Below are 21,252 nucleotides of genomic sequence, written 5' to 3'. Positions count from 1 at the left end.
TTTTAACTTTCATTTTCAGGGTGGGCTTGTTGATTTTCATGCCTGGCCAATCATCTCTAGATAATGGTTTTGTGGTCCTGAAATTGATATGAGAAGTGGAAAGTTGGGTAACTTATAACAATTAGTTACAAGTCTCATCCCCTTGGAGCATCCATGGGTCACCAGTCTCTCCAGTCTCCATTTCCACATCATCTGGAAAAATTCAATGAATCTTACATACATAAGTTCCAATAAAGCTTAGAACACATGCTTTGAGAGGAAGGCTTTGTTTCTGACAGTGCCAGAAATGTGGGTTTAATTTTTACCAGCAGCAAAAGTAATTTAAATTACTTTGAGATTCATGATCTAAGTTCCTCTGGCAACATGTCAGCCTTCTAGCTTTTGACAAAAGTGTTGACAATCCAATCAGTTGGATTTGAAGGGAAGAAGCAATGAAAAGTGACTAGGAGACAGAGAAGAGCAGGGAGCAGTATCAGGAGGCCTCTTCATTTGGAAGGCTTTATCCAATTAGGAAAACAAGTCCAGGAATTCTCCCTCTGGAGTCACACTTGTATTTGTTTTGTTTTAGATCCCCTGAGACCATAGTGTACAGAAGAGAAGGATTTTTGGTATCTCCATTTTCCAGTGCATTTCTCTGTCCCTCTGCTGCATTCTCTTCACCTCACACCTAGAACAACCCATTCAAACTTTGGAAGATTGGTTGAAGCTAACAACTAACCAGTGTAATTGTAGTAGTCATGAACCACATAGTGTACTTTTATATAAACTATAAGACATCTAAGCTGAGTGAAAGAGGAAGCTTGGCTTAGGGTAAGGGTATTAAATTTGGTGAAAGACTGAACTAGAAATCATTTCTTTCTCTCCCAGCCTTGCCTGGTACTTTCTGCCTCTGACAATGGACAAGAGGTTGTGTGTTGGTGACTGTGCCTTCTGTTCTGAGTCAGAGCACACTTTGTGAGGTCTCCTCCAATAGAAATGTGCACTTCCCCAGAAAGGCGACATAAGTGATGAAGCAGGATACTAGTAGGTGAATTCCACATTTTAGGAATAAACTCTTTTCCAATCTTATTGACTCAGGCAACTTCCTCAGACTACCTTCCTATTCACCAGTTTTGACAGAGAGGTGGGGACCAAAAAACATGTCAGTTTTCCTTTTATCCTTACAATAGCATAAGTGTAATGACAAATGGCAATTGGCATTGGACAACTGACACTGGAAGACAGTTGGGAGTTCCCAGGACTCTTCATCTGGAGGGCTCAAGGTCAGCTGGAGCCAGCATTTTTTGTAGTTGAGAAGGAATGTGGGCCCAGTGTTGACAAATGCTTTTTTTTAAAAGAAGATAAAAATCTGGATTTTTGATATGAAAAATATCTTTAATTTTTAAAAATTAATTAATTAATTTGATTTTTGACTGCTTTAGGTCTTCATTGCTGTGTGCTGGCTTTCTCTAGTTGTGGAGAGCAGGGGCTTCTCTTCTTTGTAAAGCACAGGCTCTAGGTGCGCGGGCTTCAGCAGTTGTGGCACAGAGGCTCTGGAGTGCAGGCTTAGTAGTTGTGGTGCACGGGCTTAGTTGCTCCATGGCATGTGGGATCTTCCAGGACCAGGGCTCGAACCCATGTCCCCTGCAATGGCAGGTGGACTCCCAACCACTGTGCCACCAGGGAAGTCCCTACCTTTATTATTTTTTACAAGATAGATCTTGGGTTTGAGAGCCCACATGTTCCAGACCAAGGCATCTAAAATGATTCAGGAGGCACATTATGCCCACAGAGCAGGTGTGCCATCCATACCATCCTCAGAGCCAGATGTTCTTGGTTCAGCCAGGAATTTTCCTAGGCTCCTGGGAGATACACAGGCTACCAAAAATAGGGAGATAAGCACAGTCAGATTTTATTTATAGCATGCATTAGCTTCATTTCAGAACATAAAATATTCGTTCCAATTATGAGGTGGAAAATACATTTCCGTTTATTCACTGAAATCGAGGAGGAGAGTGTGCTGTGAAGGGAAGACTTGTTTATAAGGTCTTACTTTCCTCTGAAGCATTTCATATATTCAGACAGTTAATTGTTCCACTGAGGTTTCCTTTATTTTATTTTATATGATGGCAACCAGGGAGAGCAAAAGAGTCGGCTGGGTCTCAAATGAAATGATGTGTGGGTCTGTCAGAGTGACAATGGCTCTATATTCAGAGGGAGAAATGGCTTCCCTTTGTCCTTTCTCTTGCGGTGATTTGCTGCTGGGAGGACTTGCTCCCAGAGAGGATAAGTGCTCCATAAACATGCCTGTGTGGTTAACACAGTCATGAAGGGGATGGATTGCGTTGACTAGGTAGAGGCTTTTCCACTCCTAGCTAAGCCATTCTGGAAATAGAGTAAATGCCCTCATACCAGGCGCTGATGCGGGAACATTTCCAGGAATTCTGGGTTCCATTCTGAGCACAGTTGGGAAGAGCGGGACACGGTAGCCAAGTGCTGGTGGGATATGGGGTCATGCCACAACAACTGTGCTTGCTTCTACCATGACAGAGCTCGAGATCTACTCACCACTTCCATTTGCAAATTATGACCAACAATAAAGCTATCATTGAAAGCTTGTCACTAACTGTGGGGGTTCACACATAGCCCTTCTGCTGATATGAAGGGAACTAATATTTTCTTTCTTTATTACCAGTTATCAATTAATACCACCAACACCCAGTTTGATATCTCATTTCTCATTGCTATTTCTCATCAATAATTTCCTTCATAGATTTAGCCTGGTTCTGACATGCTTCTGGGTTCATTCAGGCACAGCAGTGACCACAAAAGTGACCAATTTATGTTGGGCAATGAGAGATTTGATTCATTCTTCCAGGGTTTTGAATCCTTTTCATATTTGGGTTATTTGCAAAGAGTAATTCAATTTATACACAAACACCTATGTTGCTAATGTTGCAATATAAGTGAGACAGATGCAAGCTTACAGTCTGTCCATCATTACTGCAAACACACTACAGTGTCAACTGCATTAAAGTCAGATCCTCTTTAGCAGGTATTGTCTACTTCAATAATTACTGTGGATTTGTTTTAACATGTATTCTAGAGGAACCACACATTTTTATTCTGTGCAGCCATTCTATATATGTCTTGGTTGATTGGTTTTAGATTAGCTTTTTAATGAAAATAAAATGTGTTTAGAGAGCTTCGATGCCTCTGTCAGTTTATCAGGAGCTCTGCAGACATAAAAATGAAATTATTTGGTAGGTTCCTCTCCCTTAATGGGAAAGTCATGCTACAGGCAACTCCTTGGGATAATGAAAGGAGCAGGGTGTAAAATGTAAACATGCAACTGGGGAGGCCTAGCTGTTTGGTGTGTTTATCTACTGCATAATTCTTCAAACTAATTAATTTTATGCTAAAATGTGTGAAATCTGGATAATTCAGGTCTGATTTGATTACTCATCTCTTAAAAAAGGAAACACTTGTATCAAATATTTATCCATTGGCAAGCAGGTTGCTCTTAGGTCCTGGGATATTTTAGTGTTTGGTCTCAGCCTAGATTGAGGCGGGAGGGAGGGCTACCGCACTAGCAAAATGTTTGTGGAAAGCTCTGCATATCATTCCATTCCAATCTAGAATTAATACACTGAGGCCTCCTGGGTGGTCAGAAATGTCTTGTAAATCTCAAGTATCTGATAAAGAAAGATAAGCTCTTTTTCCTACCTTTTCCCCTTCTGTATTCTGAAAGGCTGATTTCTCTAAGATGGACGGGATGTTGACTTGTCTGTATGTCTCAGGCCCAGCTCTTGGAGAGGAGTTCTTTGCATGTGAGGCTATTTTTTATTGGAAAGTCGGTGGTCCCTGAATGTTTTGATTAATTGGCATTAGATGGTGTTCTAGATCTCAAATTTCTTACATGTTGATGGTTGAGAGTCTTCCATCTGCAATTAACGTCTTCGCATTTATTGCTTCCTAGCAAGATCTCTTATAGGCTACAAATGCTCCTGGGAGGGGTAATGCACCCCAAGTATTTTTTTCTTACACCCCAAGTATTTTTCCCTCACTTCTAGGACCTGCTTTTACATTGTCTTTGATTGAATTTTGGGAGTTACTTGGTTGATTTCCAGACTGGTCTGGAGTTAGGAGCTTGGAGATAGAGGGTGTCAGTGAAAAATTATCAAGAAGACAGTATATACCCTCCGTGGGAAAGCCGTGTGAAAGAGACTTGATTTATGCATGTTCATGTTTTACCTTTGCCATAATTGTTCTAATGACACTGTAACAAGAAACAGGTGGCTCTGCTTACAGGATCTCTCCGGAAACCAGATGGTGTGAACATCTGAGACAAACTGGGGTCTGTTGGCAAGGGGAACACTAATGGAGGAAAGGGCCACAGGCTTTGACTTGCACAGAGCTCCAAAGCTTATCAAGCTGAGCCATACACCCATATGGGGCCGGGGGGTGGAATTTAGCCAGAGATGACCACTGAGGCTTCTGGCCGGTGGGGTATCTCTAGAAATAGTGTCTCTTGGTCTGGAAATCCCCTTGGTCTTGATCCTTATGGCATTCAACATCACACTGAAGATGGTTGTTTGCTACTTCCTGCAAGGGCATTAAACAACTCATAGTCACCTATGAAAGGTATGGATATGGCATGCAGGCCAGAAGTGGTCCAGACATTTCAGATATAGAGGCAAACAGTTATATTTGTAGCCAGGAAAAATGTTGAACAATTTAAATAGAAATATTCATGAAATAGGCATGATAAAATAATTCATGCAGCAACATTTAAGATTTGCACACAAATAATATTCAATAAATATTGAATTAAACCTCTAAATGTTGAATTTCCCTGGGTTAGGGGAATTACTATCTTCTTTTCCACTCTTTTACCAGTTTATCTAATTCATTTCTGTTTTCAATACCTTCTGGTCACCACTGATGCCCACGTTCCCAAGCTGGATGCCTCTTATGATCCACCTGCTTGCCATCTCTGCCTGAAGACATCTGAAACTCATGTGCAAAATGAAACCTTTGACTTCTCTCCCAGACCCGTTTCTGCCATGTTTCCCAACCAGTACATGTCACTACCAGCCACTTCATTTTTTAAGCCAGGGAATGGTCCTTGTTTTCTCCCTCTCTATCTCCCCTTGTTCCCCGATAATTATCAATTCCAAATATAACTTGAACCTGTCCTCTTCCCTCCAAATCCAATGCCACCATGCTTGTCCAAACCATCGCCGCTGATCTTTTGATACAAAATCATCTGCTCTGCCCATTCCTAGTCCCTTTTCTACATAATAGTCACCACAATTTCTTATAAACATAAATTAGGTGATATCTCTTCCCTGCTTAATACCTTCCAGTGACTTCCCATTGCACTTGGAGGAAAAACTCACATCTCTGTCATGGCTTACAAGGCCCTGCAACCTGGTCCCTGCCTCCTTCTGTGATCTTACCTCATGTCACATGCCCTCCATGACCATTCCCTCCCCCATGTCCTCTCTGCTCCTCTGTCACCTCAGGTTCTCTGCACCTTCTGAGCACTATGAGTAGATTGCCCCAACTAGCATGACCCTGAGACTAACATATTCATTAGTTATCTCAGCTTAAATGTTGATTCCTTACAGACTTCCCTGTCCACCTGTCTATTTAGTTCCCTTGTCCCTGTTATTCTCTCTCTCTGTAAACAGTACATTTCCTTCATTGCCTGTACCACAATTTGCAATTACAGTTTTGCTTGATTCCTTATATATTTTTTCTCTGCCCCTGGACTTTAAACTCTGTGAGAGCAGGGGTCATGTCTTTCAAATTTCATCTTTGAATGAATGAAGTGCATCCATTGTTTTGATAGAATAAGCTTAAACTAACACGTTGTTTTGGACACTTAAAAGCCTGCTCAAAATCAGCTCCTTTAGGAAAACATCCTCAACTTCAAGTTACCCCACCACTGGGCTCCCTTGAGGGACTTCTTGTCAACCTGGCCACTAACTCATGGAAGTCCTGGGGTAGAGAAATGCTCACTGCCAGAAAATGTTTAGGACTCACTTCTGGATAATAATTAGTGCTTATGGAATCCTGACTGTGCACTAGGCACTGTGTGTAACTCTCACAATGAACCGATGAGGGGTTGTATTCATCAGAGTTCCAACAAAACCAATAGAAATTCAAAGGGAATTTAAGTAAGTGGCTATGTACAGAGATGTGAGTGGGAATAAAAAGTTAAGTGGGGATGTCCAAGGCATTGACAGTGGAGGAAAGCTGTCATCACTCTGTAGTGGATGCAGAGTGCTCTGTCCAAGTCCCTCATCAGGCCAGGAGAAATTCTAGGCAGCTGGTGGTAGTGCTGCCAGCTGCCAGCCATTAGCAGCCACCACTCTGGGAACTGCCTTGGCTGAAGAAAACCACCTGCATCCAATGTCTGATCTATATGAGAGGGACAGGAGCCTGGTCCCCTTGGGACAACTCTGAAGGTCTGTCCCAGCTTCAGAGGTGTCCATAGAGTCAGCAGAAATCTTTAAGACTGTAAACTCTCTCTGCCCAATCCTGATTCCTTCCTTTCCCCACAGGGGTTGATCCTGAGTCTTACTAATAAACTACTTGCACATGAATCTCATTTCAGAGTCTGCTTCCTGGAGAACCTAACTTAAAGCATCCTCTTGGCCTGAAGATGCAAGTAGAAGGAGGGATAATACCAGAGTCAGTGAATCTGTAGCTATTGGAGGGGAGCTGCATAACAGAAGTTATTGTCAGAGATGAAGAAACTCACCCACATTACTCCTTCAGGGGATGGGGAGAGGCACAAATGCACTGACCTCTCTTTTCTCTCACTCTCCATCCTCCTGCAGCTGCCTTGCATCAGCGAAACACAAGTAGAAACTGCAGCATGAGTGGAAGATCACCTTTCTGGGCCAGAGAGCTGGGCAGAGAAGGGTGAAGAATCAATCTGGAGGGGAAAATGCAAAAGAATCATCATAGATAGTTTCTGAAATTGCTCCTTGTTTACAGATGAGGAAGCAGATTTAGAGATGTGATATCACCTGAGTAAGGTCAAGCAGCTTTTCAGGGACAGAACTAAGATTTGGACCTCAAGATCTGTGCTCTTAACCACTGCTCTATACTGCCTCTCTTGATTTCCAGAGCTTCTTTCCCTTATAGGACTTAATGCTTCTTTAAGCACTAGGACTGGCCTTTCTACTTCTTTTGCAGTCCTATTATTGCATCATTCATTGCTCGAGAAACATAAGATGCTTGTTGAGCATCTGTGAAGCTTTGATATTTTCTGGTATGCTTAGGGAATCTAACGGCTGTGAACACTCAAAATGGATTTAGCCAGTTTGTATGAGACATGAAAACTGGGGAGAAACATTAGAAACTGAATGTGTGATGTCACCAAATCCCTGCTGAGTATCTATTCATGTCCACAGTCCTGTTTAAGTTGATCAACAGCTTCAGTTTAAGGAATAAAATATCAAACAGTTGTTTGAACTGTGAAATCTTAATTATGTGGAATGCCAGATGTGAAACCCCAGCATATTATCTTCTTCTGGGCAGTGATGCTTCTGATTAGAAAGGGCATGTTACTTAAAAGCGAGCCTACAATTAATCTTGCAAAAAGAATTGTAAATAGTATCCTAATTCATGGCTTAGGATACCATTGATCTTGGCTTATTGATTTTCCCTGCTGTGTTGACTCAGCCTTAGAGATTTTTTCAGCACTTCCTTCCAGAGGACAGCTCTCTTTGTGGGGTGTCTGCAGAAACAATCCAGCCTAATCGAAGCCTTGCTGTTGGTCTTCAGAGGGTAGAGGTCTCAGATGAGCCTGAATTGGGACAGGGAGGGCAGGAGTTTTACCAACAGGACTTTGGAAAAGGAATCATAAGTGGATGCTGATATTTTAGTTGTCATTTTTTTCTGGAGGAGATGATGCCATGGTCTTGTCCAGGGCCACTGCTGAATATCAAAAAAGAAGGTCCTGCCAGGAAGTCCTGGCAGTGGGATAAGATCAGGGATTCCTTTTTGGGTTCCCTTTCTCTCTGTTCTTAGAACTCACAAAAAAGTGTTTTTACCTTCGGGTCCTTGAAACTGATTTTTTCTTTGCTGGCAATGATTTCCTCAGCACACGCATAGATGACTGCTTCTCCTCATTCAAGTCTCTGCTCAAATGTTGTTTTCTCAAAGAGGCTTTCCCTGACCATGCTGTAGAAAGTGGCTCTATTCTCCTGGGCATTCTTAATTCTACTTCCCAATTTTATTTATTCACATAATTTATCAGTTTATGAAATTATCTCATTTATTTTATATCTCTCCAGTTAAAATATATGCTCTGCAAGGCCAGAGACTCTGTTTTGTTTGCTGTTTACACAGAGTGCAGTAGGTTCTCAATAAATGTTTCTTAAGTGAATGAATGAGTGAGTAAATGAATGAACTGCAGGGGCCATACCTGCCATGATAGAGGCAGCTGGTCAGGTGGGTCTACTTTGCCCAGGAAGCAGACAGATTTTGAGACTCCAGCTCAGACTACTTCTTCTGGAAAGCCTCTGAGATGAGTCAAGGTTTGAATGAAGTAAACAGGGATACAACTCTGTGGTGGATAAAAGGAGACTTTTACTACTTTCCTTAACTTCAGCTGGAAATCTTTCCTGAGGCAAAATTTTCAATTTTGGCTATTTAATAAGTCATCAGAGGGTCTATGGTCGATTTTGGTTGTCAGAAGACTAAACAAATGCAATTCTCTAATTAGCTTCTGGAAGGAAACTGCATCCAACTTTGAGCCAAGTACGATTCATTGTGTGTGCTGGACAGGGCGCTAGGAGAAGGAGTAATTGGCCAGCATCGAAAAGGAATAAATTTGATTTAGGCATTCAGGAAAAAGACTGCTTTGTCAGATAAATCAGGCAGTGGAATGATCCTATTAATGAACATGAAATAATTGTTTGCTGCTTTGAAAACAAGGCTAGAAATACTGAGGGGAGAGTGAATGAGAAATTGAGGGAGAAGATGAGACAAGAAAACCTTCTCATTCTGCTTGTTCCTATCATCAACTTTGGACCACTTCTGCTTCAAAGGGAAGCTGAGGCTCACACACAGATAAGTTTAGAGGGGTGTAAAATTTCACTTAAAACCAGCATTAAAATGCATCTTATGCTTTAAATTTTTAAGTTAAAGTATAATACATGTGGTAAAATTTACAAACTGCACTGATCTTAAATATACAACTGAATTAATTTTTATCTTTGTAGGCATCACCAGAAAAAGACATAAAACCTTTCTAGCACCACAGAGGCTTCCCTTTTTGTCTCTTCCCAACTAATAAGCCCTAGAGATAATCATGTCCTGAATTGTATCTCCATGGATTAGCTTTGCCAGTTTTTGAAATTTACATAAAAGGAATCATACAGTGTGTACTCTTTTGTGTCTGGGTTATTTTGCATAACTTAAAGTCTGTGAGAATTATCCATGTTACTATATGTCAGTAGTTTACCCTTTCTTATTTTCTATGTCATATGCCATTAGATGAATATACTAAATTTATCCATTTTCCTGCTGATAGGCATTTTTTCCAATTTTTGGCTATTATGAATAAAGTGGATATTGGAAATATGCTTGAATATTTGGTGGGCCCTTTGTGAGTGGCCAGGAAGGTAGGGATTTGGAATTTGTGGACTAAAGCCGCATGTCAAGTCTGAAAGATAAGCAAAGGTGCACTCTGGTTTTCAGCAGAACTCCATATGGCAGAAATTATGAAAATTCCTGGGTCTTACACAAAGTTAAGCAATTTATCTATGCTGGATGAATGCTCCTTTGCAGTGGAGACAGTGAATACCTCCTCTTATATGATGGCTCAGAAACAAGAACAATATAATAGGCAACATTTATTAAACATATATTGTGTCCCAAGTCCTGTGCAAGCTCTTTATTGCATTATCTTATTAATTCTTATTAACATCTTATAAGATAGGCACTATTGGTATCTCTTTTTTTTTTAAAGATGAGTAGACATAGGAAAGATATTTTAAATACTAAGCACAAAAGTAATGTAAGATCATATTCTTCAATGATCATAGACTCAAGTGTAGAAATTCAAAATGGGTGGAAATTGGCAGGTTGGGTTAAGACAGAGACAGGGCATCTGTGGTCTTGTGTCCCCAGATAAGTTAAGTATTTGAGCAAAAAGCACAGTGTATAGATCAGTGGTACCCCGATCAGGGCCATCTGCAATGTGAATGGATTAAGTGCTTCATAAAAATGCAGATTCCTCAATCCTACACTAAGGTTACTAAACCAGAATTTTGGGGGATGGTGCCAAGGCCTTTTGTTTTTAACATACACTTCTGATGATGCTGATGAGTAACCAGGGTTGATGTCTCTAAAACCCCTGGCAGCAGTGGTTTGTAGAAAACTTTCACCTTCATTGTCTTATCTGTCCAATATGTGAGTGATGAACTAGACCTCTGAATGCATTGACCAGATGGTTTGGTGTCATGAAGACTTAGCCAATACTTATACAAAACTATTTTCACATATAACTGTGCAATTCTTTCTATGATGACTGTTTTTATTTCCATGAAAATCAAGACTACAATACATCTAATTAGACTCACAGAATTCCTCTTGTTCATGAGTTTGGATTTTGGAATTTCTCATTTAATTTTTCAATGATGGAGATGGGACAGAGGGAGCATAGTTTCTTTTAAAACCTAATTTTCAACTTTATAAATTCTTCAAGACTCATTATGACCTATTTTTCCAGGGATCAGTAATAATGTGGTGCTTACATTTCATAAAAAACCCACACTGGAGATGAAAATACATGCTGCTCTGCTTGCTGGCATTCCATTTGGAGAGTATTTTATCAAAGTGTCAGGCAGATGAGTAAAATGTCCTTATCCATATTCAAATTTGCCAGAAAACCCACTGGCAAAATGGCTTCTAGTAATTTGAAGTAACTTAATATACTGTAAGCAAAAGCCCTTTTCCCCATTTGTTTTCTTAAGTGAGAGAAATGTCATCCAAGATTGCATTAATGTTACTGTTGAAAAGCTTCCATATGTCTCCAGAAAGACCAAGGGGTACTGAGGGATTTTGCCCTTGGTACAAGGGATTTCCTTGACCAAGTGAGTGCATTTGCCTTCCAGGTGTATCATAAAGGTCAGGAAGATGTGTCCGGATGAATTGCAGGGACCTAAACTCTGTCTACTTCAGGCTCCCTTAGTTCCAGGATGGAGAGTGGGGAAATGGCCAATACTTGCTTGTGGATGACAACTGAGGAGCTGATTCTTTGGTGGAATGGAGTCAAACAGTTCCTGGTTTGGATCCTGGGCATGTGCCCTTGGGCAAGCTATCTAGCCTGCTGTGCATCCACTTTCTCGTCTGTAAAATGAGCATGAGTATAGTATCAGCCTCCATGGGGCTGCTGTATGTGTTCCATGCCAAGGTACATCAAGCTGCACACCCAGTACAATCAACTGTCAATTTTTAAATTATCTGGTGCTGTAGACGCCCCAGACCTTTCCCAGTGGACCCCATGAGCATTTGACTATGAAGCTTTTACAATGTATAACTTGCTGTCTTATTCAGCTTTTGTCTACATATGGATGGTTTTTATAAGGCAGAAAAGCTAGATTACTCTGTGGGAAAAGAAAAAGAAAGAAAGAAGAAAGAAAGAAAGAAAGAAAGAAAGAAAGAAAGAAAGAAAGAAAGAAAGAAAGAAAGAAAGAAAGAAAGAAAGAAAGAAAGAAAGAAAGAAAGAAAGAAAGAAAGAAAGAAAGAAAGAGAGAGAAAGAAAGAAAGAAAGAGAGAGAGAAAGAAAGAAAGAAAGGAAGGAAGGGAGGAAGGAAGGAAGGAAGGAAGGAAGGAAGGGAGAAAAACTCCTGGCATGGTGAGGTTAGGTAGGCATTTCAGGGAGTGTCAATTGCCTGAGATGATATATGTGATTTGGATAGATGGATTAGAGTGGGGAGCTGATGGACAAAAGCCTCTCAACTACACACCCTACCAGCTCGCTGGAGTGTCCAGTATTCCACCCTTAAGACATGCAGGTTAGGTGAGGGCATGGGGGGGCAGTTCTCCTGAATGAAAACTGGCACCACCTGGCAGAGTCCTGGGAGAATAAGATGTATGTGTTTTGTGGGGGAGAAGCATGGAGACATGAGTGCTGTGAGTCCAGTGGAGCCAGTGAACCAAGAAGGGCAACAAAGACCCTGCTGTGATGCCATCACCACTGTAGCCCAGCTCCCCCCACACTCCATTCACAGAAGGTGCCCTGTGGTCATATGACTGCAATGTAGGTTCTTCCCCTTGTCCTTCCAGATTCCTCAGGCCTTAAGGACTCTTTTTCCTATCTCCTGACACCCCTTTGTCCTAAGTGTCCTTTAAGTCTCAGCTTATCCAGAGCTTTGCCAGCCTTTTAAAATAATTTCATTCTGAATGCCTTGAGACTGGGTATATATTCAGTTGCCTCCATTCCTAGCTCTGGCAACCCCAGGCTTCACTATTTTCCCCTCCTGCCTGACCCTCTTGGCACTTAAATCTATTGCCTTTGGGAAGGTATGATTTCCTTCAGGGAGTCTTCACTGTAGCCTCCAAGAATCAAGCACTTCTCTGTATTTCTACAGCACTATCTATTTCTTCATCACAGTGCTTCTGACACAATATTTTTTCTGTAGTTTTACCTGGAAATAGTTATAGATTCATAAAAGTTGCAAAAATGGTACAGAGAGATATATCTATCATCCAGCTTCCCCCAATGGTAATATTTTATATAACTATAGAACATTCTCAAAAACAGGACATTGACATTAGCATGATGTAGTTAACTACTGGACTACAGATCTTACTTGGTTTCACCAGTTCTTACATGCACTCATTTGTGTGTATGTTTCTGTGTATAGTTATATGACATTTTATCACATGTATAGTGATAAAGACTCTCTCCTTGACCAAATTCTAGTCATGCTCCTCTGAGGTCTTTTCAACTACGCCGTATCCTTGGACATGTTCTCAAGAGCCCAATGTTAGCAAGAATCCTGCTGAACAGAATCCCCAACCCTCCCTACCTGATAACTCTTGATAGCTGACCAAACTCCTCACCTCTCAACAACCCCTGGGGGATGTCTGATCACACTGACCAGCCTTCAGCAGAATCTCCCTCCCTTTACACTTGATGTGTCCTTTTAGTAATTTTCCATCCATCAATGCTCTGCCTCTCCCCAACCCTGCTCCTTGGCTATAAATTCCTACTTTTCCTTGTTATATTCAGAGTTGAGCTCAATCTCTTTCCCCTACAGCAAAGTCATTTTAGTAGTCCCAATTTCTATCATGATAGTCTGCCTGAATAAAGTCTGTCTTATCATTTAAATAAGTGTAAAGAATAAATGCTTTTTCTTTAAAAATAAAGATTACTATAAGCATCACCACAATCAGATACAGAACTTTCCCTCACTTCCAGGGATTCTCTCTCCACACAGTATCTTCTCCTCATACTTGTCTGATGCCTCCAGCAGATGGTCAGACCCCTCAGGGTAGAGTTTTGTTCACCCCTGAATCTCATATGAAACAGAGTAAGGTGCTCAGAAAATATAAGTTGAATAATGGGTGACTGACTCCAGAGTCATTCTGGAATGACTGCTGCATGCTCAGCACTGTGCTGCGGGGGTGTCAGAGGCACCAGAACGTGATTTCCTGCCCTCTAGTGGCTGCTGAGGACCTGGGGAAAGAGGCTGGCCTTGGGTAGGAAAGATTCTGCACTTCAAAGCCCGGAGATAGAAACAACCTAAGTGTCCATCATCGGATGAATGGATAAAGATGATGTGGCACATATATACAATGGAATATTATTCAGCCATAAAAAGAAACGAAATTGAGCTATTTGTAATGAGGTGGATGGACCTAGAGTCTGTCATACAGAGTGAAGTAAGTCAGAAAGAGAAAGACAAATACCATATGCTAACACATGCATATGGAATTTAAGAAAAAAAAATGTCATGAAGAACCTAAGGGTAAGACAGGAATAAAGACACAGACCTACTAGAGAATGGACTTGAGGATATGGGGAGGGGGAAGGGGAAGCTGTGACAAAGCGAGAGAGTGGCATGGACATATATACACTAACAAACGTAAGGTAGATAGCTAGTGGGAAGCAGCGGCATGGCACAGGGAGATCAGCTCAGTGCTTTGTGACCACATAGAGGGGTGGGAGGGAGGGAGACGCAAGAGGGAAGAGAGATGGGAACATATGTATATGTATAACTGATTCACTTTGTTATAAAGCAGAAACTAACACACCATTGTAAAGCAATTATACTCCAATAAAGATGTAAAAAAAAAAAAGCTTAGAACTTCCAGGGGCAAACATGTGGGCTTGAAGCCCCAGATGCCCACAAGTCATTTTCTGGTCTTCATGTTGGTTTTAGGAAACCCATTTGGTCACCTCTTATGGCAGTGTTTTGGCACTGAAGGAAGTCAGTGATGTAGACACTAGCTAACAAGCTGTTCAAGCAGCTGGGGTGGATCTTTTTAAGAACTCTGTGCTCACCCTTTTCCCAGAACAATTATTCAGAGTGGAAGAGCCCATCTTCTTCCACCATCATTTCCAACCCCCATATTTTCAAGATATGTTTGGATTTTATCCTCCCTCTACCACCCGGATACATAAAAGAGTTAAGAAACTGACTCAATAGGAATATTATTTTATTTTATTTTTTTTTGCGGTACGCGGGCCTCTTACTGTTGTGGCCTCTCCCGTTGCGGAGCACAGGCTCCGGACACGCAGACCCAGCGGCCATGGCTCACAGGACCAGCTGCTCCGCAGCATGTGGGATGTTCCTGGACCGGGGCACGAACCCATATCCCCTGCATCGGTAGGTGGATTCTCAACCACTGTGCCACCAGGGAAGCCCTCAAGAGGAACTTTATTTTTTTATTTTTATTTTTTTGCGGTACGCAGGCCTCTCACCGCTGCGGCCTCTCCCGTTGCGGAGCACAGGCTCCGGACGTGCAGGCCCAGCGGCCATGACTCACGGGCCCAGCCGCTCCGCGGCATGTGGAATCTTCCCAGACCGGGGCACGAACCCGTGTCCCCTGCATCAGCAGGCTGACCCCCATCCACTGCGCCACCAGGGAAGCCCCGGAACATTTTTTAAGGCTTTTGCTTTGATCTTGTCCATTATTTTCTGCCTGTTTTTGTTTATTTACTTGTTTACTTACTTTGTTTGCATACTTGTGTAGGTTGTTTGGAGAAATTTTATGAGTACAGATCATGTAGCCAAGATTAATTTTGTCCCATAATCAAATCTATTCCTGTGACAAAAAAAAAAATTAAGCTTAAGTTTAAAAGCATTTGGTGAATAAAATTAATCTCATCAACTAAATAAAATGCATTCTGTCCAATACATATAGATGTTCTGTCAACAAGACAAATGGACTCAGTAGTATAAGTATCTGTGTGGATGAAATGCATAATAATGTAATTACTTTGCCAACAAAATGCTAACTTGCTTTAATCATTCTGTTCATAACATAAAGTAAAGTGATTTAGTGGGTAAAATGAATCTACTTACAAATTGTTTTATGGTCATAATGTAGGCCTTTGGTGGAATGTGTATTGATGATAATAATTTTATGGGTAAATGATTTTTCAATTAAAATGACTTTTCACAGACAAAATGGGAGTGTTACAAATGGCTCCCGATAACCGCATGCCAAGTAGCAGACAGAAAGCGCTGTCACCCACACTAACCAAAGCCTCAACTGAAAAGGCTTGAAAGCTCAAAGGTGATTTATTTTTATCAAACTTGTAATTTCCTTCCCTCCCATTTGAGGAGGCTTTTCTTCCTGCTTTTACTGACCAGTAACAAAAATTAGATCCTGTGACCAGCCCACCAATCACTGGCTGCCATGGTTCTTTCCTGGGCCTTAATGGACTATGCAGTACTGTTCATTAATAAGCACTTAGAACCAGGGCAGTTCTTCCTTCTATCTTACATGGACCCCATTATCTTCGGTGCAATTATTACTGCACCTGTGAAAATGGAATAAATCATTACAGTAGAGTGTTGTATTTTTTAACATCTTTATTGGAGTATAATTGCTTTACATTGTTGTGTTTGTTGCTGTTGTATAACAAAGTGAATCAGCTATACGTATACATATATACCCATATCCCCACCCTCTTGTGTCTCCCTCCCACCCTCCCTATCCCACCCCTCTAGGTGGTCACAAAGCACCGAGCTGATCTCCCTGTGCTATGTAGCTGCACCCCACTAGCTATCTATTTTACATTTGGTAGTGTATATATGTCAATGCCACTCTCTCACTTCATCCCAGCTTACCCTTCCCCTCCCTGTGTCCTTAAATCCATTCAGTAGAGTGGTTTTTAATTTGAAGGTTGTAATGGAGGGAAAAAATGTTTCTATTTGGGCTACTTGTCATAATTCCTTTTTAGCAAGATGCAATACCACACCCTCCCCCCGCCCCAAATTGCTGTCCAGTTGGAACTTCAATTACTTTTTCAGTCTTAGTTGCTTGGAGACGGCTCCTTCCCCAAAGAGTTAGCCTTGTTAGAAAGAAGAGCCGTTTGTTCTCTCCATAACAAGACACAAGGGTGAAGGGCCCACCCTTGTCCTACCAAGAGAGGTGGGAAGCAGTTCCCCAACATGCCTCCCTGGCGTGGTCACTGCCTGCACAGTGATGTCTGCTTACTGTCCTTCCCTCCTTAAGCAAGGCAGCTTCATTTCTGTTCCTGTTGAGAGGCTCATATTCTTTCAGGTTTCCTTTTCTGGAGGCCAGTCTCAATGGAAATGAAGCATCTTTTAAGACTGTACAGAGGAGAGGGTCATGTCAGAGATGCTGGGCAGTTCTGTGGAGAGGCGGCACAGTCAACCGGTGAGAGCAGAGACTGCTAGGTAGACAGATCTGGAGTGGAAGTTGGCTCTGCTGCTTCTTGGCTGGCAATATCTTGAGCAAGCCACTTTACCATACTGAGCCTCCATTTTTGCATCTTATAGAATAGGAATAAAGTAGTATTTACTTTAGATTGCAGAGGCAATTAAATGAGATAATGAAAGTACTCATACAGTACACAGTAAATGACAGCTATTATTGTCACTGGAGTCACTACCACTCAGAAAGGCCCTGGGATCAGGAGGTGGGACAGCAAGAAAAAAATATACAGTGTATAGCCCTAACTTCCCTTAGGAAGAGGAATTAATTGATGATGGTGGAATAAAAAATTCAAATGTATTTGTCCCCTCCTGATTTATGTTGAATCTCAGCTGGAGTTTCTGACTGCATACACAGCCCCCTCATTATTGTCTTCTCCTCCTCCTTGGAAGCCAGGGCCCACTGCCTGCAGTGCTCTCAAGACCTGTGGGAAGAATGCTGGCACATTGCTCAAGAGATTGCCACCATGGGCTTTCAAAGCCCAGTCTCATTTTCCTCCACAGATAATTGATCCCCTCTTGTCCATTATGGCTCACAGTTTGTCCAACCCAACATCAGAGGCAGGGCTGCCTCAGGGTCCAGGGGACCTCTCTGAAGATGACTTCTTTGGCTTCTGCCTGAGGTATCCCTTTGTGCAACTCTGGCCTGGTCCCTGGAGCTGGGTGGGGCAGATAGCAGCCATTACCTTGTCTCTTAGCAAAAGCACCCAATTTGTGGGAGAGAACCACTCTTTCTGTTCTCTCAGCTCAGTAGGCCATGTCTCTCTGACCACTGTGACTAGTTTCAGCATGAAGACATGACCAGTGGGTCCACTTCCAAGTGGTAGCTGGATGATGGTCAGCTTGCTGTGCTGGGTGAGACCTGGGCCACCCCAGAGCTGAGGCCTTGCTCTGCCTTGTCCACCCTCTGTGCCAGGAATGGCACAGGACTGGGACAGAGGCTGGGGCAGATATTGTATCAGCCTGCAAACAGGCCCATTGGGTAAGAGCTTTAAAATGGTGAGCACAATACTTCATGTGAGGAAATATTGGAGGGACCATGGCTGGAGGGCTTATTTGTTGGTGAGTGAGGGAAGTGACATTTATTGAGGTATGTGATATACTGTACACATACCTGACATAAATTATCCAGTTTCATTCTCAAGCTTGTCCCATTATGTTAATATTATCCCCATTTAAAAGTTCTGTGTTAGATAAGGATTTGAGATTCATGTAATCTCAGGGAAGTTATTTAATCTCTTTGTGACATAGTTAACTAACCTCTTATACAGAGAGAGAAAGTAAGTGTCCACTTTAGACCTCAGTTGTACTATAATTTTGGATGATATTGAAAAAGAAAAAAATTAATAATAGTAAAAGTTTATAATTTGATCTGCAGTCACTCCTTCATACCAAAGCGTTCTACATCTGCAGATTCAACCAACTGTGGATCAAAAATGTTTGAAAAAAAAAAACTCCGGGCTTCCCTAGTGGTGCAGTGGTTGAGAGTCCGCCTGCCGATGCAGGGGACACGGGTTCGTGCCCCGGTCCGGGAGGATCCCGCATGCCGCGGAGCGGCTGTGCCCGTGAGCCATGGCCGCTGAGCCTGCGCGTCCGGAGCCTGTTGCTCCGCAGCGGGAGAGGCCACAACAGTGAGAGGCCTGCGTACCACCAAAAAAAAAAAAAAAAAAAAAATCTCAGAACGTTCTAAAATGCAAAACTTGAATTTGCTGCATTCCAGCAACTATTTACATAGCATTTACAATACATTGTATTAGGTATTGTATGTAATGTAGAGATGATTTAAAGCGTAAGGGAGAATGTGCATAGGTTACATGTAAATACTAAGCCATCACATATAGGGGACTTGAACATCTGCAGATTTTGGTATTCACATGAGGTTCTGGAACTAATCTCCCCTACCCAGGTACTGGGGGATGACTGTATTTATATAATACAAAATGTAGTCTGATTTAAATTGTCCATATCCTTCAAAACAAATATTTGCCATCTAAAAAATAAAATATACAAGGGTGAACAGATTGAAGCAGTAAATGTCTTTTCTCCCAACCCTTAGTGCCCCATGGCCAGGCTCCCTAGGATTGGCCCTGTTGCCCTTTTCATAAGCTGAGGTTATCACACCTACAGTCACCTCCCCAAAGAGTGAGTTCTGGTAGGAGGGCAGAGGTGGATAGGAAGTTGGGCTGAATCAGGGAAAGCTATTACATGCATTGTCTTATTTAATTATCACAACAACCCTGTGAGGTAAGCACTGTTATCATCTCTATTTTAAAGATGAGGAAACAGAAATTCAGGGAGGTTAAGTAACCTGCCCAAGGTGTATAGTTAGAGCCCAGGTTGGGATGAACTTCAAGTTTGTGTTCTCTCTCCTACCGTGATGTACCTAACGAGATATTTTGAGATAGAAATCAACTTTTTACCCATTCATTCTGTCTTCATCTTTGCACATTTCTTAGGCAATTGTCACTCTCAAGAGATGATAGATACAAAGATGATCAAGACATAAATCTGATATTTGAGAAGTTCAAAGGTAGCAGGAAGAGGGAGGGGGCGCTCAATAAGTTTAGTACAGAATATTTGTTAGACCTTGCTTCTTTTAAGGAAGGTAAGTTTTCAAAACTAAACAGAAGGAAGAAAAGTACTTGTCAAGAAATCATCCTGTAAAACGTGGTCACAACTTGCTAATTTCTTTTCAGATGATTTTAAACAATGGAATTCTGCAGTATTTTAGCAAACAATTATGTCAAAATTCAAAATCTCTGGAAATTGCTAAAAACCGGATTTTAGAGAATCGGAGAACCATAAGGGCATGAGCCTTGTGGGCCTGTAGTTGTCAGTGCCTCTTTTCTGGACTCTGGTTGAGTGGATGCATTAAAAGATAGGAGAGATGACCACTGGGACCTAATCAGACCTCCTGAGCCAGCTCCTCCTCTCTTTGTATTTGGGTTCTGCTGGGGATAATTCCCCTAGGGAGTCATGAGATCTTTAAACTTTTTTTGTTTGTTTGATAATAAAGAGACACAGACCTTTAATGTACTAATGCGCACAGACAATACTTGTAATTTTTTGAAATTAGATACTTTTTCTTGGGTATTATTCTTGGCCTTTGCTGTTTTACAGGTAAGATTTCAGCAGATGAGAGAAAAATGTACAAATACAGAAGGAGAATGGGAAACCATTTTTCTGTTAAGCTGAGAAGAGAACAAATAGGTTAAAGAAACTTGGAGTCCTGTCTTTGAAAAGTCATTTCAAGTTCCATTCAGCTGCACAATCTGGCTCCGAGCTACTGTGACAGCTAGGCATAGGCATTTGGCTGTCAAACACTCAGATGAACTTGTGTGCATGATTCAAACTGAAAAGTTAACCAGCCTTACAGAGCCAGTCAGCAGGATGGGCGAGACAGCTAAAGCCTGGTGCAGAGGGCGCTTCCTCCCAATGCAGTGTGTCCTGGGGCTCTACAGCAAATGTGCTTCTTTGCCTAGAATCAGGCACTTACCTGGGGGAAAGTACTGTGAAAAATAGGGCCCAGCGTGTAGGGCCTCTCTGCTTGTATCAACTCACCAACCTCCCCAAGTCAGGGCCAAGCTCACTAATTGGGTGCAGGTGGATTTCATTATGACATTTTTCAGGGACTGGCTAGAACTCTGACAAATTCCTGCTTTTATGTGCTTGTCTGTTTTCTATAATGAAACAATCAATAGTTTTCCTCTCTTTCCTATTTTGCTTTATAGGTTAAATATGTGTAATAAATTCTGTCTTTTGGGCCTCATGATGAAATAAACCTGCTATTGAATTATTTCTTTTATATTGTTCTCATTAATTTGTTCAAATTAAATTTAGTTATTTACCTCAGTGATATCTGAGTTTCATCATACAGTCCATTAGTAAAGCCTTTGAAGCCTGCCCCCCCCGCAATATATCAGTATTTATTTATAAATTATAAATATGTTCTATCTTTAGCTAATAGCTGAAGGCACCATTGACCCTTAGGGTGAGGTTTATCATTAATGACAGTATATATAAAAAAATTACTGATTGTTTTGTTTGTTTTTGTTGATATTTTGACCACTCTAGTTAGATAATGATGATTTTAGCCTTGTAATGTGGCAGACAAAGAGCTCAAACTATGAGATGGAGTTCTGTCACCCCATTATCTTATTGATCCCTTCTTCTCACTTCATCAGTATTATCTCCATTTTGCAGTTCCTCTGTAGGAAACTTCTGAAGCCTTCTGTTCATTGGTCAGTATTGGTTTGATTAAAACAAGACATTGCCATCCTCAAATCCACTAACCAAGCACAAGTAAATTGCAGAAGGAACACTCAGTTCC

At 41.6% G+C, this 21,252-nt stretch overlaps 1 long non-coding RNA gene across 23 annotated transcripts in view; it reads right to left on the bottom strand.

Annotated features, from left to right (window-relative positions):
• Positions 1 to 21,252, bottom strand: part of LOC138842422 (uncharacterized) — a 569,596-nt gene that overhangs the window by 60,707 nt on the left and 487,637 nt on the right. For 12 of the 23 annotated variants that reach the window (XR_011376927.1, XR_011376932.1, XR_011376928.1 and 9 more), the window contains one exon: positions 16,200 to 16,981. The exons of 1 other annotated variant lie outside the window; for it this stretch is intronic. This is a non-coding gene — a long non-coding RNA (uncharacterized lncRNA). Of the gene's footprint in view, positions 1 to 1,423; positions 1,858 to 6,751; positions 6,929 to 8,439; positions 8,567 to 15,189; positions 15,283 to 16,199; positions 16,982 to 21,252 lie in introns of those variants that run through there. 10 more of the 23 variants (XR_011376933.1, XR_011376944.1, XR_011376942.1 and 7 more) reach the window with 6 other exon arrangements.

This window comes from Globicephala melas, chromosome 19 (genome assembly GCF_963455315.2).
Source record: "Globicephala melas chromosome 19, mGloMel1.2, whole genome shotgun sequence".
Taxonomy (NCBI): domain Eukaryota; kingdom Metazoa; phylum Chordata; class Mammalia; order Artiodactyla; family Delphinidae; genus Globicephala; species Globicephala melas.
The sequence above is the reverse complement of the archived record's forward strand: the minus strand, read 5'-3'. Positions and strand labels throughout refer to the sequence as shown.